The sequence below is a fragment of the Bos grunniens genome, chromosome 10, assembly GCF_055505025.1.
Source record: "Bos grunniens cultivar Pamir isolate PY7600 chromosome 10, Bosgru_T2T1.0, whole genome shotgun sequence".
NCBI lineage: Eukaryota > Metazoa > Chordata > Mammalia > Artiodactyla > Bovidae > Bos > Bos grunniens.
The window spans coordinates 12,087,555-12,103,574 of record NC_141174.1 but is presented as its reverse complement, the minus strand read 5'-3'; the positions used below and the strand labels follow the sequence as shown (position 1 = coordinate 12,103,574).

Sequence of the window (16,020 nt, the reverse complement as noted above, 5' to 3'; positions counted from 1 at the left end):
TGGATGTAACCTGGAAGTCTGTCCTCTTTGAGGATTTCCTTTGGTTGAGTTTGGTACAGGGGACTATTTAAAACCTGCTGGCATAGTAAATGTAGCTATGAATAGATTTCTGAATTAACACACTCTTAACAATTCCTTCTGAAAATGCAGTCTTAACCCAACAAAGTGCTAAGAGAATGAGGAGGTGGATATCTGGGGAACTGGGAGCTTTCAGCCTTCTTCCAAAGGGGTTCTACCTCCACGGATAAGCCCTTCTAGAACATGAATGCTGGATGGAGGGTAAGTTGATGGAAGTGCTGAAAGAAAGTGAAAGTGAAGTCGCTCAGTCGTGTCTGACTCTTTGCGACCCCGTGGACTGTGGCCCACCAGACTCCTCTGTCCATGGGATTCTTCAGGCAAGAATACTGGACTGGGTTGCCATTTCCTTCTCCAGGGGATCTTCCCGACCCAAGGTTCGAACCCAGGTCTCCCACATTGCCGGCAGATGCTTTACCCTCTGAGCCACAGTGGGCCTGGAAGTGCTGAGAGGAGAGAAGAAAGACAAGGCTTCCTTCCAGTACTTTGAATATGGTTCTTTGAGTTTTTCTTGGTAGGGCTGTTTGCACAGTAGTCATCCCATAGGGCTCCTTCCACCAGGTAGAGAGTCCATCATCAGATTGGTGACTTGCAGAGTTCCCTCACTGCCTTATTCTCACTGGAAGGGACCAAATGCATCAGTCAGCATCACTTCTCTAAGACACTGTTTGCGTTCAAAAGGGCCAAAGTTTCCTTGTTTATAGTTATACCAGCAAAACATCCTGCTAGAACTAGATCCACATGGAGGCTTGCCAACATTCCCCATCCTTACCCCAATATCCAATTCATAAAGAATACACACTCTTTTGTGTTGGGTAGAGTGGAGCTCAGCAGCTGTTTAATAGCCACACAGCAACCCAAAAGGGGACAGAAAAGCAAAGGCCAAGGCTGGTTCTGATTGAATTCTCAGGGGAAATTTCAAGTGGCAGGGTGCAATTACCCCAGTTAGGATACTGAGGTTAAGTAACACCTAAGCTCTCTTATCAAAAAGGTATCTGGGATCTTTATCAGCTGCAAACGGACTTGGATCTTAGTTTTATAACCCGGTAGTGAAAAGGGAGGCAGTTCTCCCGGAGAAAGGCAGTCTCTTGCTTGGAAACTCTGCTTCTCATCTAGCACCACCTGCACGCCCCCGTGGCCGCCCCCCAGCTGGGCGCTGCCGCCGCCAAATCCAGAGAGCCTGTGCGAGTGGCCAGGAACACAGCAGAAGGCATTGGCTTCCTGGACCCTCACTGAGGCCATCTGGACTCTAACACACCTGTCTGGGAGGGTTTCCATGGCTTGGTTTACGAATGGAAGTGTAGCCCAAAACGTTCCATTCCAGAGCTGATCATTTGCCTTAACTTTTTGTGGGAGTTAATTATGAGACAAGATCATTTCTGTGCCCGTTTTTCTCCTCCTGTTATAAACTTTAGATGGCAAAAACTGAGTTGCTGAGTATTTTTTTTTTGGTGGAATGCACAGATGTAGAAGTGCTTTCAATTCCCTAATAAAGGTGACACTAGGCCAGATTTGATATTACACTGAGTCCCACATAACATTTAAAAATGAGTTTTTTCAAGCATAAAATTACTAATTGATCTGTCTTGTAAAAAGATAAAGGAAATGAATGCCTATTTGAGCTTCGTTTCTGTCAGGCTCCCAATTCCTTATTTTATGTAGCACAAAATGAATTTTAATAAAGCAGCCTCCAAATTTCAAAATATGCCATTACCCTTTGGAAGTAATTGGCATATTTGACTGCCTTTTCCTTTCTTACAGTCTGTCTCACTTTCTAATCTTGAAGTCAGTACTCTGTTCAACATGTCTTCCACATACCATCTGAAAGAAGTAAATTAAAACAAAAGCAAGGACCATACCAGAGAAAGTTCATTCATTAACCATTCAGCCAATATTTATCGAATTCCTGCTCTATGTCAGGCACTGTCCTGGGTGCTGCAAAGATAGTAGAGCACAAAATAGTGAAAAATCCCAGCTCTTGTGAAATTTTGTGTTCACTGAGTGAAACAATATAATAAACATACAAATATATACTGCTATTCAGATGATGATCAAAGCTATGAAGAAAAGTCATGAATATTAACAGTATTAATATTAATTAATATTAAGTTAAAGAGTATTTTATATTTTTTACAGGGGAGCCAAGAAAAGCCTCTCTAGGAAGACGGAATTTGATCAGAGACCTGAATCCAGTGAGAATGTGAACTATTTGGAGAATCAGAATCAACAGATAGAATAATCTTCTTTCTGCCTTGCAGGGCTTCCCAGATGGCACTAATGGTAAAGAATCTGCCTGCCAATGCAGGAGATAGAAGAAATGTGGGTTCAATCCTTGGGTCGGGAAGATCCCCTAGAGGAGGAAATTGGCAACCCTCTCAAGTATTCTTGCCTGGAGAATCCCATGGACAAAGGAGCCTGGTGGGCTACAGTCCATAGGGTTGCAAAGAGTTGAACACAACTGAAGCAGTTTAGCATGCACACATACTCGACTTGGTGGCTGAACAACAACCACAGATACACAGCAGAAGGAAACAATTTTCTTAAAATAAACACTTCTGGCTCTTTTCTCTAATCTGGGATGTGTAGGGGGCACGATATTGGGGAAGGCAACTTTGACCAGAATATGTGTGTTTCCACATCCCATGAATTTGTATGATAAACCTCTGGTCTGATGCTCTGATCTTCACTTTACAGCTGGGGAAACAAAAGCTCTTGGATATCTGGTAACTTGGTGGTTCAATTTTCCAGTTATTTATTGTGGTATCACAAACTTCTAAATTTTGTGGCTTACAATAACAATTATTTATTTTTCTCATAAATATGAGATTTGAGCAAGACTCAAAAGGGGAGGCCTGTGTCTGCTCCATGTGGCATCAATTGGGGAGCACAGTTTAGGGCTGGGGGATTTATACTCAAGATATCTTACCCCCATGCCTGGCAAGCTGGTTCCATTGATCCAGTGATAGGTCAGCTGAGTCTCAGGGCCTGTGGCCTCCATTTCTCTTCTGGGCTTCCTTACAGCATGGTGACTGGGTTTCTAGGAGTAGTTAGTATTCTAAGAGTAAGAGACTAAAGAACACAGCATTATGGCAATAAGTCTTCAAAGTCTCATAGACTCAAGCCAGTGTTTCATTAGTGTTGGATCTTCAGCAAACTGACATAACCCTAACCCCCAGCAAGGATGTTTTCCCAAATACCAGATCCCTCTGAATCCATCCATTAGTCAGCAAGCAATCCAGAGTGCCTCTCACATCATAGTTAAAACTCCCTTCTCTAGACTTCAATTGCTTGAACTTGGATCCTAGCCTTCCAACTTGCATGCTGACAAAATTCATAAGATTTATTCAATCTCCCTGTGCCTCAGTGTTCTTAAATGTAAAACATCAGGATTTAAGGAATGTCCAGAGATTGTCTCATGAACCTAATAATACCATTAATCCCTACCTCTATAATACTACCACTTCAGCCCCATTGCTTAAATAATCAACTCCAAGAAAGAAGGTAAAATTAGAATCAAAGGCCCATCTTCTCCAAAAAAGGCTTTCATGACTTCTATGTCCACAAGAGGTCCAAGCTCACATGATATTCTTTACAAGGACTCCTATGCTACTATAGCTCTATACAACCCTAAATCTAAGGGGGCAGCAGAGGATTGATGGTTAGATATCATCACCAACTCAGTGGACATGAAACTGAACAAACTCTGGGAGAGAGCGGGGACAGGGGAGCTTGGTGTGCTATAGTCCACAGGATCACAAAGAGTCAGATACAACTTAGCGACTGAAGAGCAAAAACAAAATCTAACGCAAGCTATCATTTTTCTCCAAAGCACCAAACTGTTCCACATTTCTCTTTGGAATCATAATTGATCATCAGGGAGCAAAAAAAAAAAAGCTATTTTATAAAGGATTTTCTCATCATCTTTCTTTAAGGGAAAATGAATGTTTTCCTAAAGTTCTCTCCTATGATAGCTGTTTCTCTATGACATTTTTTTGTAAAATAATTGTCCTCCTTGTTCTTTGTTACAGTTTCTAAATCATCTCTCCTCTGACCACCCACAAACCCAATGACTTTTGAAGCAAGTGCCATCAAACTATGGGGACTTCCCCAGTGGTGCTAGTGGTAAAGGACCCACCTGCCAATGCAGGAGGTATGGGTTCGATCCCTGGGTCGGGAGGGTCCCCTGGAGGAGGGCATGGCAACCCACTCCAGCATTCTTACCTGAAGAATTCCATGGACAGAGAAGCCTCACAGACTCTAGTCCATAGGGTCAAAAAGCATCAGATGTGACTGAGTGACTTAGCACACATGCATGACATCAAACTACTATCTATCATCCATTCATGACACCATCGTCCGTCAGTACCCCTTATCTTTCCTTACCTTTCATCCGAGACTTTAGTGCCTGGCTCATTCTCCAGGTCTTTCTCAATGATCATTCCTGTCACCATGTTATGTAGCTTCAGCACATATACAGATAATCCACCCACTCTCCTGGCTTTTAACAATAATTTGTCCTTTGCGATTCCAAATTTCTTGCTTTTATCCCATTTCAACCATACACTCTGATGGCCATATTCTGGGTTCAGCTTACCTCCTTCAGCATGTGATTCTAATACTTATTCAATCCATCAAGTGTATTTTTTTCATTTTATTATTTTTTAAGATTTTTTTTTGATGTGGACCATATTTTAAGTCTTTATTGAATCTGTTATAATATTGCTTCCGTTTTTTGTTTTGTTTTGTTTTTGCCCACAAGGCATAGAGGATCTTATCTCTTGACCAGGGATTGAACCCTCATCCCCTGCTTATAAGGCAAAGTCTTAACCACTGGACTTCCAAGGAATTTCCAAAAATTTTAATTCACTTTGTCTCATCATCCTTCTCATTTTACTTCTTCTTCCTTACCCTGCTTGGTAGGATTGTTTAGTCCATTACTAGTGATCATTCCTTTGCATAGTCTATCAACAACTTGACCTTTGCAACCTACATATTAGTTCCCTATTGATGCCATGACAAATTACAACAAACAGTGGTTTGAAGCAACAATCATTTACTATCTAATAAATTTATTGAAATTCCTTGAATTTCTCTGACCTCCTTTTCTATATTTCTACTTTTAAATATCTCCTGTGATTACCATGGGCCACCTAGATAATCACTTTTATCTTAAACTCTGGTGGTGGTGGTGGTTTAGTTGCTAAGCCGTGTCCGACTCTTGCAACCCTGTGGACTGTAGCCTGCCAGCCTCCTCTGTCCATGGGATTTTCCAGGCAATGATACTGGAGTGGATTGCCATTTCCTTTGGCAGGGGATCTTCCTGACCCAGGAATCAAACCCAGGTCTCTTGCATCACAGGCAGATTCTTTACCAACTGAGCTATGAGGGAAGTGAAGTAAAGTGAAATTGTTCAATCGTGTCCGACTCTTTGCGACCCCATGGACTATAGCCCACTGGGCTCCTCTGTCCCTGGGATTTTCCAGGCAAGAGTACTGGAGTCGGTTCCCATTTCCTTCTCTACGAGGGAAGCCCATATTAAACTCTACTTAACCTTAATTACATCTGCAGTGTTTCTTTACCATCAGTTCAGTTTAGTCACTCGGTCCTGTCTGACTCTTTGTGACCCCATGGACTGCAGCACGCCAGGCCTCCCTGTCCCTCACCAACTCCCGGAGCTTGCTCAAACTCATGTCCAACTCGGTAATGCCATCCAACATCTCTGTTGTCCTCTATTGTCCCCTTCTCCTCCTGCCTTCAATCTTCCCCAGAATCAGGATCTTTTCCAATGGGTCAGTTCTTCACATTTGATGGCCAAAGTATTGGAGTTTCAGCTTTAACATCAGTCTTTTCAATAAATTATCAGGACTGATTTCCTTTCGGATAGACTGGTTATATCTCCTTGCTGTCCAGGGGACTCTCAAGCGTCTCCTCCAACACTACAGTTCAAAAGAATCAATTCTTTGGCACTCAACTGTCTTTATGGCCCAACTCTCATATCAAGACATGGCTACTGGAAAAACTATAGCTTTGAATATATGGACCTTTGTTGGTAAAGTAATGTCTCTACTTTTTAATATGTTGTCTAGGTTGATCATTGGAGAAGGCAATGGCAACCCACTCCAGTACTCTTGCCTGGAAAGTCCCATGGACGGAGAAGCCTGGTGGGCTGCAGTCCATGGGGTTGTGAAGAGTCGGACACAACTGAGTGACTTCCCTTTCACTTTTCACTTTCATGCATTGGAGAAGGAAATGGCAACCCACTCCAGTGTTCTTGCCTGGAGAATCCCAGGGATGGTGGAGCCTGGTGGGCTTCCATCTGGGGGGTTGCACAGAGTTGGACACGACTGAAGTGACTTAGCAGCAGCAGTAGCAGCAGCAGGTTGATCATAGCTTTTCTTCCAAAGAGCAAGTGTCTTTTAATTTCATGGTTCCAGTCACCATCTGCAGTGATTTTGGAGCCCAAGAAAATAAAGTCTGCCACTGTTTCTACTGTTTCTCCATCTATTTGCTGTGAATTGATGGAACTGGATACCATGATCTTTTTTTTCTGAATGTTGAGTTTTAAGCCAGCTTTTTCACTCTCCTCTTTTACTTTCATCAAGAGGCTCTTTAGTTCCTCTTCACTTTCTGCTGTAAGGGTGGTGTCATCTGCATATCTGAGGCTATTGATATTTCTCATGGCAAACTTGATTCCAGCTTGTGCTTTATCCAGCCTAACATTCCCCATGATGTACTCTGCATATAAGTTGAATAAGTAGGGTGACAATATATAGCCTTGACATACTCCTTTCCCAATTTGGAACCAGTCTGTTGTTCCATGTCCGGTTCTAACTGTTGCTTCCTGACCTGCATACAGATTTCTCAGGAGGCAGGTCAGGTGGTCTGGTATCCCCATCACTTTAATAATTTTCCACTGTTTGTTGTGATCCACACAGTCAAAGACTTTGGCATAGTCAATGAAGCAGAAGTAGATGTTTTTCTGGAATCCTCTTGCTTTTTCTATGATCCACCAGATGTTGGTTTTCTTGACTGGAAAATCCCATGGACAGAGGAGCCTGGTAGACTATAGTCCTTGGGCTCATAAAAGAGTAAGACACAACTTAGTGACTAAACAACAACATTATTCTGAATTTGTGATGGCAGATGTGAAGAAGGACTCACCAGAACCCAACAGTCTTCCTGCATTTTCCTGGACAAGTTCTGCTTCCACACTCTCAAATGGCTTATCACACGCTTTTCTAATTCCTCAAAACTCTAACCCCTTCCTAATATTCTATGTCTAAATGATGACTTCAACTCTTATTTCACTGGGGCGAGGGGGTGTGTGAGGGGGGAGATAAGATTCAAAGCAATCAGAAGAAAACTACACTTTTTCCCCATCACTCATCTGTCTGTATTTTTATGCATGTACTCAGCCTCCCTGCTTTAATTTAATTCTCCCTGGTCTAATTTAATTTCTGCTGCTAAGTCACTTCAGTCGTGTCCAACTCTGTGTGATCCCATAGACGGCAGCCCACCAGGCTCTGCTGTCCCTGGGATTCTCCAGGCAAGAATACTGGAGTGGGTTGCCATTTCCTTCTCCAATGCATGAAAGTGAAAAGTGAAAGTGAGGTCGCTCAGTCGTGTCCCACTCTTCGCAACCCCATGGACTGCAGCCTACCAGGTTCCTCCATCCATGGGATTTTCCAGGCAAGAGTACTGGAGTGGGGTGCCATTGCCTTCTCCGAATTAATATCTACCTTCCATGAATACATTCAATCCCATCCTCTCTTGCCTATTTATAACTTTCCTGTTGCAGTTTTTTTTTTTTCTCTCCTGCATCCCTTTCTCTCTGTATTGAGTTGCTAACATCACCATAAAAAATTTCAGACATATCTTCCATACTAAAAAGTAAAAAATTTTCCTGGGACTTCATTGTGGTAAGGATATATGACTCCAGGTGCCATATAATTGTTAGAGCCATCTTTCCTTAAACAATGCTAGAACTTGCCTCAGTTCCGTTCAGTTCAATTCATTTCAGTCACTTAGTCATGTCTGACTCTTTGCGACCCCATGAATCGCAGCACGCCAGGCCTCCCTGTCCATCACCAACTCCCGGAGTTCACTCAGACTCACGTCCATCAAGTCAATGATGCCATCCAGGCATCTCATCCTCTGTCATCCCCTTCTCCTCCTGCCTCCAATCCCTCCCAGCATCAGAGTCTTTTCCAATGAGTCAACTCTTCACATGAGGTGGTGGCCAAAGTATTGGAGTTTCAGCTTTAGCATCATTCCTTCCAAAGAAATCCCAGGGCTGATCTCCTTTAGAATGGATTGGTTGGATCTCCTTGCAGTCCAAGGGACTCTCAAGAGTCTTCTCCAACACCACAGTTCAAAAGCAGAGCTTGCCTGGTAATGCATAAAAACCTAAGGAATTATCCCTGCATTCAATGTTCAATAATTTGAAAACATTAATGATGAAAGGCTGAAATTTAAAAAAATTTTAGTGGCCTCCTTTGTCCTCCCTCTGCAATCTCACCAATCTGCCTCTGTTCTTAAATCCCATGAAATCCTGCATCAACTCCCCATTTCTCTGCTCATCTTCATAGTTGAAACTTCCTAGAAAGTTGTCTATACTTGCTAGCTTTCCTTCCGTAATAGCTGTTTTCTCTTTAACCCACCCCAGTCATGGTTTGTCCCCGCCGTTTACTGATATTCCATTTCTCAAGGTGAATCTCTTATACACCAAATACAATGAACAATTCCCAATTCTCAGCAGCATCTGACACAGTTGATGAATGCTCTGTTTCTAAGACAGCTTCTTTATCTATCTTCTGGATCACTCTACCCTCCTGGGTTTTCTTGTATCTGGGTCTGTCCTCGTTTAGTTTCTTTTGCTTGATTTCCCTTTTTCCTGACCTCTAAAGAGTGGACTTCCTAGGGACTCGGTCCTCAGTCATCTGCTCTCTATCAACATTCTCTCCGTAGTTGAGCTAATTAATCCCAATGTTCTAAACATCTTCTATATACAGATGACTCCCAGTTTTGGATTTCTAGTTCTGACCTATCCCCTGCCCCCTCCAGCATTACACTGCTTTATAGATGCCTTACTCTACACTTCCACTTGGCTGTGTGATAAGGTTCTCAAAGTTAGCACATCTAAAATAAAACTCCGACTTCTCTCCATTTCCTCTCTCTTTTCTTCACTGCCATTCAATTCACTGCCTGTCCCATTGTGGCCAATGTTACAACCATTCACCTAGTTGCTCACATCAAAACTCAATCAATCCCACTCCTCCAGAAAGGAGACCCAATAGGATGTATGTACTTATAGAAAGACAGATGTATTTTTTAATTCCGTTCATGCAATTGTAAGGGCTGATAAGACTGGAATCTACAAGGAAGACCAACAGGCTGGAGATGCAGAGATAAGCAGATGTTGTTCAGTTCAGTTCAGTCCAGTTGCTCAGTCATGTCCGACTCTTTGCGACCCCATGAATCGCAGCACGCCAGGCCTCCCTGTCCATCATCAATATCCGGAGTTCACTCAGACTCACGTCCATCAAGTCAGTGATGCCATCAAGCCATCTCATCTTCTGTCATCCCCTTCTCCTCCTGCCCCCAATCCCTCCCAGTATCAGAGTCTTTTCCAATGAGTCAACTCTTCACATGAGGTGGACAAAGTACTGGAGTTTCAGCTTTAGCATCATTCCTTCCAAAGAAATTCCAGGGCTGATCTCCTTCAGAATGGACTGGTTGGATCTCCTTGCAGTCGAAGGGACTCTCAAAAGTCTTCTCCAACACCACAGTTCAAAAGTATCAATTCTTCAGCACTCAGCTTTCATCACAGTCCAACTCTTACATCCATACAGACCACAGGAAAAACATAGCCTTGACTAAACGGACCTTTGTTAGCAAAGTAATGTCTCTGCTTTTCAATATGCTATCTAGGTTGGTCATAACTTTCCTTCCAAGGAGTAAGTGTCTTTTAATTTCATGGCTGCAGTCAACATCTGCAGTGATTTTGGAGCCCCCAAAATAAAGTCTGACACTGTTTCCACTGTTTTCCCATCTATTTCCCATGAAGTGATGGGACCAGATGCCATGATCTTCGTTTTCTGAATGTTGAGCTTTAAGCCAACTTTTTCACTCTCCACTTTCACCTTCATCAAGAGGCTTTGAGTTCCTCTTCACTTTCTGCCGTAAGGGTGGTGTCATCTGCATATCTGAGGTTATTGATATTTCTCCCGACAATCTTGATTCCAGCTTGTGCTTCTTCCAGTCCAGCGTTTCTCATGATGTACTCTGCATAGAAGTTAAATAAGCAGGGTGACAATATTCAGCCTTGACGTACTCCTTTTCCTATTTGGGACCAGTCTGTTGTTCCATGTCCTGTTCTAACTGTTGCTTCCTGACCTACATACAAATTTCTCAAGAGGCAGATCAGGTGGTCTGGTATTCCCATCTCTTTCAGAATTTCCCACAGTTTATTGTGATCCACACAGTCAAAGGCTTTAGCATAGTCAATAAAGCAGAAATAGATGTTTTTATGGAACTCTCTTGCTTTTTCCATGATCCAGCAGATGTTGGCAATTTGATCTCTGGTTCCTCTGCCTTTTCTAAAACCAGCTTGAACATCAGGAAGTTCACAGTTCATGTATTGCTGAAGCCTGGCTTGGAGAATTTTGAGCACTACTTTACTAGCTTGTGAGATGAGTGCAATTGTGTGGTAGTTTGAGCATTCTTTGGCATTGCCTTTCTTTGGGACTGGAATGAAAACTAACTTTTTCCAGTCCTGTGGCCACTGCTGAGTTTTCCAAATGTGCTGGCATATTGAGTGCAGCACTTTCACAGCATCATCTTTCAGGATTTGAAAGAGCTCAACTGGAATTCCATCACCTCCGTTAGCTTTGTTCGAACTGATGCTTTCTAAGGCCCACTTGACTTCACATTCCAGGATGTCTGGCTCTAGGTCAGTGATCACACCATCGTGATTATCTGGGTCGTGAAGATCTTTTTTGTACAGTTCTTCTGTGTATTCTTGCCACCTCTTCTTATTATCTTCTGCTTCTGTTAGGTCCATACCATTTCTGTCCTTTATCGAGCCCATCTTTGCATGAAATGTTCCCTTGGTATCTCTAATTTTCTTGAAGAGATCTCTAGTCTTTCCCATTCTGTTGTTTTCCTCCATTTCTTTGCATTGATCGCTGAGGAAGGCTTTCTTATCTCTTCTTGCTATTCTTTGGAACTTTGCATTCAGATGCTTATATCTTTCCTTTTCTCTGAGGTTGTTACTTGAGTCGGAGAAGGCAATGGCACCCCACTCCAGTACTCTTGCCTGGAAATTCCCATGGACGGGGGAGCCTGGTAGGCTGCAGTCCATGGGGTCGTGAAGAGTTGGACACGATTGAGCGACTTCACTTTCACTTTTCACTTTCATGCATTGGAAAAGGAAATGACAATCCACTCCAGTGTTCTTGCCTGGAGAATCCCAGGGACGGGGGAGCCTGGTGGGCTGCCGTCTATGGGGTCGCACAGAGTCGGACACGACTGAAGTGACCTAGCAGCAGCAGTTACTTGAATACCCACACAGTCTGCAGGCAAAGTTCTTTCTTCTGTTGGGGAATCTTAGTCTTTTGGGCTTTCAATGGATTGGATGAGGCCCACCCACACTATGCAGAGTAATCTCCCTTATTTGAAGTCTACTGACTTAAATGTTAATCACATTTTTAAAATATCTTCACAGAAGTATCTAATGAAGTGAACAGGATAATTAACTTTCACAGTTCACCCCTTGTCAAGTTGGAACTCATATACGTGTACATACACCATATTTAATCTCCAATAAAGGGCATATCAAGGTCATACTTCTGTCTAACAGGATACAAAAATCCCATGTATAACCATAAAAGCAGTATTATTGTCCCTAGAATAGGATGCAAAGTCCTCAGCTGATGTTTACTTTTCGCTTTGACATCCTTTGGTTAAATACTATGATGTAAAGCCAATATATCTTATGTTGTATGATAAAAGGATAAAAACCCCAAAGGTATTATATTATAATACATATAGAAAATATATAATATATAAGGTAAAATTTATAAATATGTTCATAGCAAAATAAGAAAAAATGCTTATGATAATTACAGCCCTCGTTTCTGTAACTGGCCATGTCGTATTTTCGAATACCTTCTTGTATTCCTCATTCTGTATGTCCTTTGCCTTTAGCAAACACTGCATCTAGTAATGATTTTGTACCTGGTAGGGTGACCTAAACTTTCATTCTTGAAGGATCTGGACCATTAGTTTTCTTACCTGAATAGGGTTGTTGTAGCTTTCCACTGACTTTAAACCCAGGACATGGGAGATCTGGAGATACCCTAAAGGATTTCCTGTGTTCCACACATACTCTTTCTTACCTCCATTGTGGAGCAGCAATGCAGTTTCTTCTTAGTAATAATCAGTAATTTGGCTGCCCGTCCGCAGTAACTTCCTCTTTGCCTGTTGATCCAGAGGCAGGAGAGGTTCATGGTAGCAGGTGGCAGTCTAAACTTCTAGTTCAATAGAATAATTGTTTTATCTCCTAGTGAAACGCAGTGACATTTTTGGTCTCCTGGAATTAGTGCCAATTCAGGGCTAGCGTCCAATAATCCTCAAGAAGTCAGCTCATTTCTTTTTCCTCGATGCACAGGTACTCTGGTAGAAAGCTGTTGATCCTTTGGAGGAGAGTAAGAGAAAGAGTAACTGAATACATTTTTGGCAGGGTAGTAGAGTCCTTCCTGGAGGGTAGCTGGCCCCTCCTTCATTCATTCAAGGGGCCTGGAGCCTGGCCCTTGATATCCTGGGATCCAATTACATTCAATGCACTTGTTTTCCAATTCAGTGATAGCAGTTCCCTCTATAATGTATGACCTACAGAGAAGAGTAATCCCAGAGATTTTCAAGAATGTTGTGGGTCTTGTCACAAATTTATTTCTCACATTTGTGAGAAGATATGAGAAAGTTCTGGAGAAAGATACGTCCTTTGTACTCTCCTAGGCTGGGTGACCAGGTCTTAAATGATAAATTCTTTCTAACTAAGCCTTTGAATATCTTCCTCTGCAATATGTCAAGGCTATTCTGGCACTTCAGTTCATTCAAGGTAAGCCCCCATTTCGTTCATGTCGCATCCATACAACCAACTGTTAAAGTTCTAACTCCCTAATTCTGCCTTATCTAATTTTATGATCTTTCCACTGCTTTCAGTTCAGCTCAGTTGCTCAGTCGTGCCCAACTCTTGGTGACCCCATGGACTGCAGCACACCAGGCTTCCCTGTCCATCACCAACTCCACTGCTTTGCCACACTTTTAATAATTATTCCCCCACGTGGTCCATGGATTTTTGTTTATACACATTGGAAAAATCATATCATTCTTGCAGAGTGTACTAAATCTCTTCATGAGCTACACTTTCTACCTCAGGAAAGTGGTAGGAAAGAAAGTGGTAGGTAGAAAGCCACACTTTCTACCTCAGGAACCTACAGGAACTCGAGTCTTAAAATAGGTCTAGAAACAAAGAATAGTGAAGAATCAGTGAAGTCTTGCAAGACAACTACTTCAGGGGAGGCATTATAATTTTCTCAGGTAAAGCAGAGTTCATCTCCTCTGATGGGAATGGAACAGTTGCTTCTACTAGCAAAGAAGACTCATTGAAATTTCAGTGTTCTCAGCTTCATCAGGGTCTTCCCATATGTCCCCATTCCAATTTTCAGGATACCATTCCTTCCCAGTTGATGCCTTCACTTTAACAGCAGACACCCTGTGAGGTTGGAAATTCAATTTGCATTGTAATTCAACTATTTCCAGGATGAAACTATGGGTTTGGTTTTCAGCAACTTCAGCCCTTCAGCTACAAGCGATGAAAGTTTCTTTCAAGATAGACGTAGAAATTTTTAGATCATTTATGCAAGCCACAAACTGGAGATTTGAACCCCAAAGTACATTCTTTTATTTCCTCACTTTGTTCAATACAATTAGGAGCAATTAGTGTGTACCCATTGCTTGACAACAGTTTTCTGAGGTATCAAATGCATGGAAACTCAGAAACTTATCTGAGTAATTAATTGTTTAGGAGTATCCAATGGTGATATTTTGTGAATTGCTCTTGCCACATCATACCAGGGACTATCTGTGCTCTTATTGTTAATGGAAATAGCCATTAGTGCCTTTAAATCTAATCAGATTCAGGAACCAGTTCCAAAAACTGGGTACCGTGGCCTAGCAAAGTTCACACATAAAATCAAACCATCATAAAAAGCTACAAGACATCCTTGATGAATTTTACTCTTCCCGCACATCTGATTTTAATATATCCTGCCTCTGATCACATATCACCTTCATCATTGTCACCATCCTAGTCCAAGTTGCCATCATTTCTCACCTAAACTCTCTAAATGACCCCCTTTTGCTTTATTTGCTTTCACCTTGCCTTCTATTCCACTGACCTCTTGCTGTTTGAGTCCATTATTAATGAAATAACCCAAGTGGTTTAAGGCCTAAATCTAATCATTGCACTCATTGGCTCAAAAGCTCCAGCAGCCCGTATCAAACTCAGGATAAAACCCAAATTTCCTGTCACTATCTGCAGCCCTTTGTTGTCTGGTTCTGCCTCATTTTCTCTGATTTCATTTCCCCACTCACCAGTATGTTTACTAACTCCCTAATGTCCAACTGAAGGTGTTTTTATTCCTTTTGCCTGGAAACCTTGTCTTCAGATGTTCTTCTGATTCCATCCATCAAAAGCTACTCCTTCTAAGTCCTTTCAGGATCATCCTATTTAAACTTAACTGTATTATACACTATTCTCTTACACCAATTAACTTTTTTTCAAGAAACTTATTGCTGTCTAACATTATATTACATATGTGTCTAACCCTAACCCTGCCTTCCCAACCAGAATAAAACCTCCAAGAGGACAAGGGCCTACACACCTTATTTCCTTCGAAATACCAAGGTCCTAGAACTAGATCTAATATATAGTAATGCACAAATTTGGCAAATGAGTTAATGGCAATAATAATAGCACCCTAAGGTTAGCATTCATAAAGTTGTTGAGAGGGTTAAATTTGGTAATGTACTTATGCCAGAGACTGCTAATTATCTCCTAATATCAGTTCTTCCTTCCTTCTTTATCGAATCTCCAATTTTTATTTGGGCACATCCCTTCTCAGAGTAAAGACTTCATTTCCCACCATGCCTTTCAATTAAGAATGATCATGTGATTAATTCCAGCCAATAAGGCACAAGAAAAAGTACTACTCACAACTTCTGAGAAGAGTTAGGAAAAGAAGCAGGTGGGGTCAGAACAGAAGCTTCCCGTCCTTCTCTTCCCCTGTTGCCTAAATGTGGGCATGACTGCTGGAGCTCCAGAGGTGCTCTGGTATCCAGCTTGAAGCATGGGATAATCTTAAGGATCTGAAGAATAGAAGTAAACCAAGGAAGATCACAAGATACAAAAATCCTGGATTCTTGCTACCACAGATTGACATATCATATCCAGACCTACTACCTCTGGTCTGCTGAGTGTGAAGGAAAAATAAACTTCTATCATTTTAAACTCATTTTTAATTTGGGGTTTTCTGTTCCTTGTAACCATACCTACTTCTAACAATTTTAACCTGCAAATTGATCAAGACCAACTTTGGATCAGAGGAAGCTTCATAGTAAGCCTCCCCGGCGTCAATATTGGTAAAGAACCTGCCTGTCAATGCAGGAGACATAGGAGATGTCGGTTCCATTCCTGGGTTGGGAAGATTCCTTTGAAGAAGGGCATGGCAACCCACTCCAGTGTTCTTGCTGGAGAATCCCCATGAGCCTGGTGGGCTACAGTCCATAGGCTCCAAAGAGTCAGGCACGACTGAAGCACCTAAACACACATGCACCCACAAGTCTCGAGAGCCTTGTCATTTGCTTTTTGTTATTCTCATT

The 16,020-nt window shown here is 42.0% G+C and overlaps 1 long non-coding RNA gene across 3 annotated transcripts in view; it reads left to right on the top strand.

Moving 5' to 3' along the window:
- LOC147363922 (uncharacterized) overlaps window positions 1-16,020 on the top strand; it is a 114,361-nt gene that overhangs the window by 71,488 nt on the left and 26,853 nt on the right. The window contains exon 3 of one of the 3 annotated variants that reach the window (XR_015133924.1): window positions 2,212-2,355. The exons of 1 other annotated variant lie outside the window; for it this stretch is intronic. This is a non-coding gene — a long non-coding RNA (uncharacterized LOC147363922). Of the gene's footprint in view, window positions 1-2,211; window positions 2,641-16,020 lie in introns of those variants that run through there. One more of the 3 variants, XR_015133923.1, reaches the window with a different exon arrangement.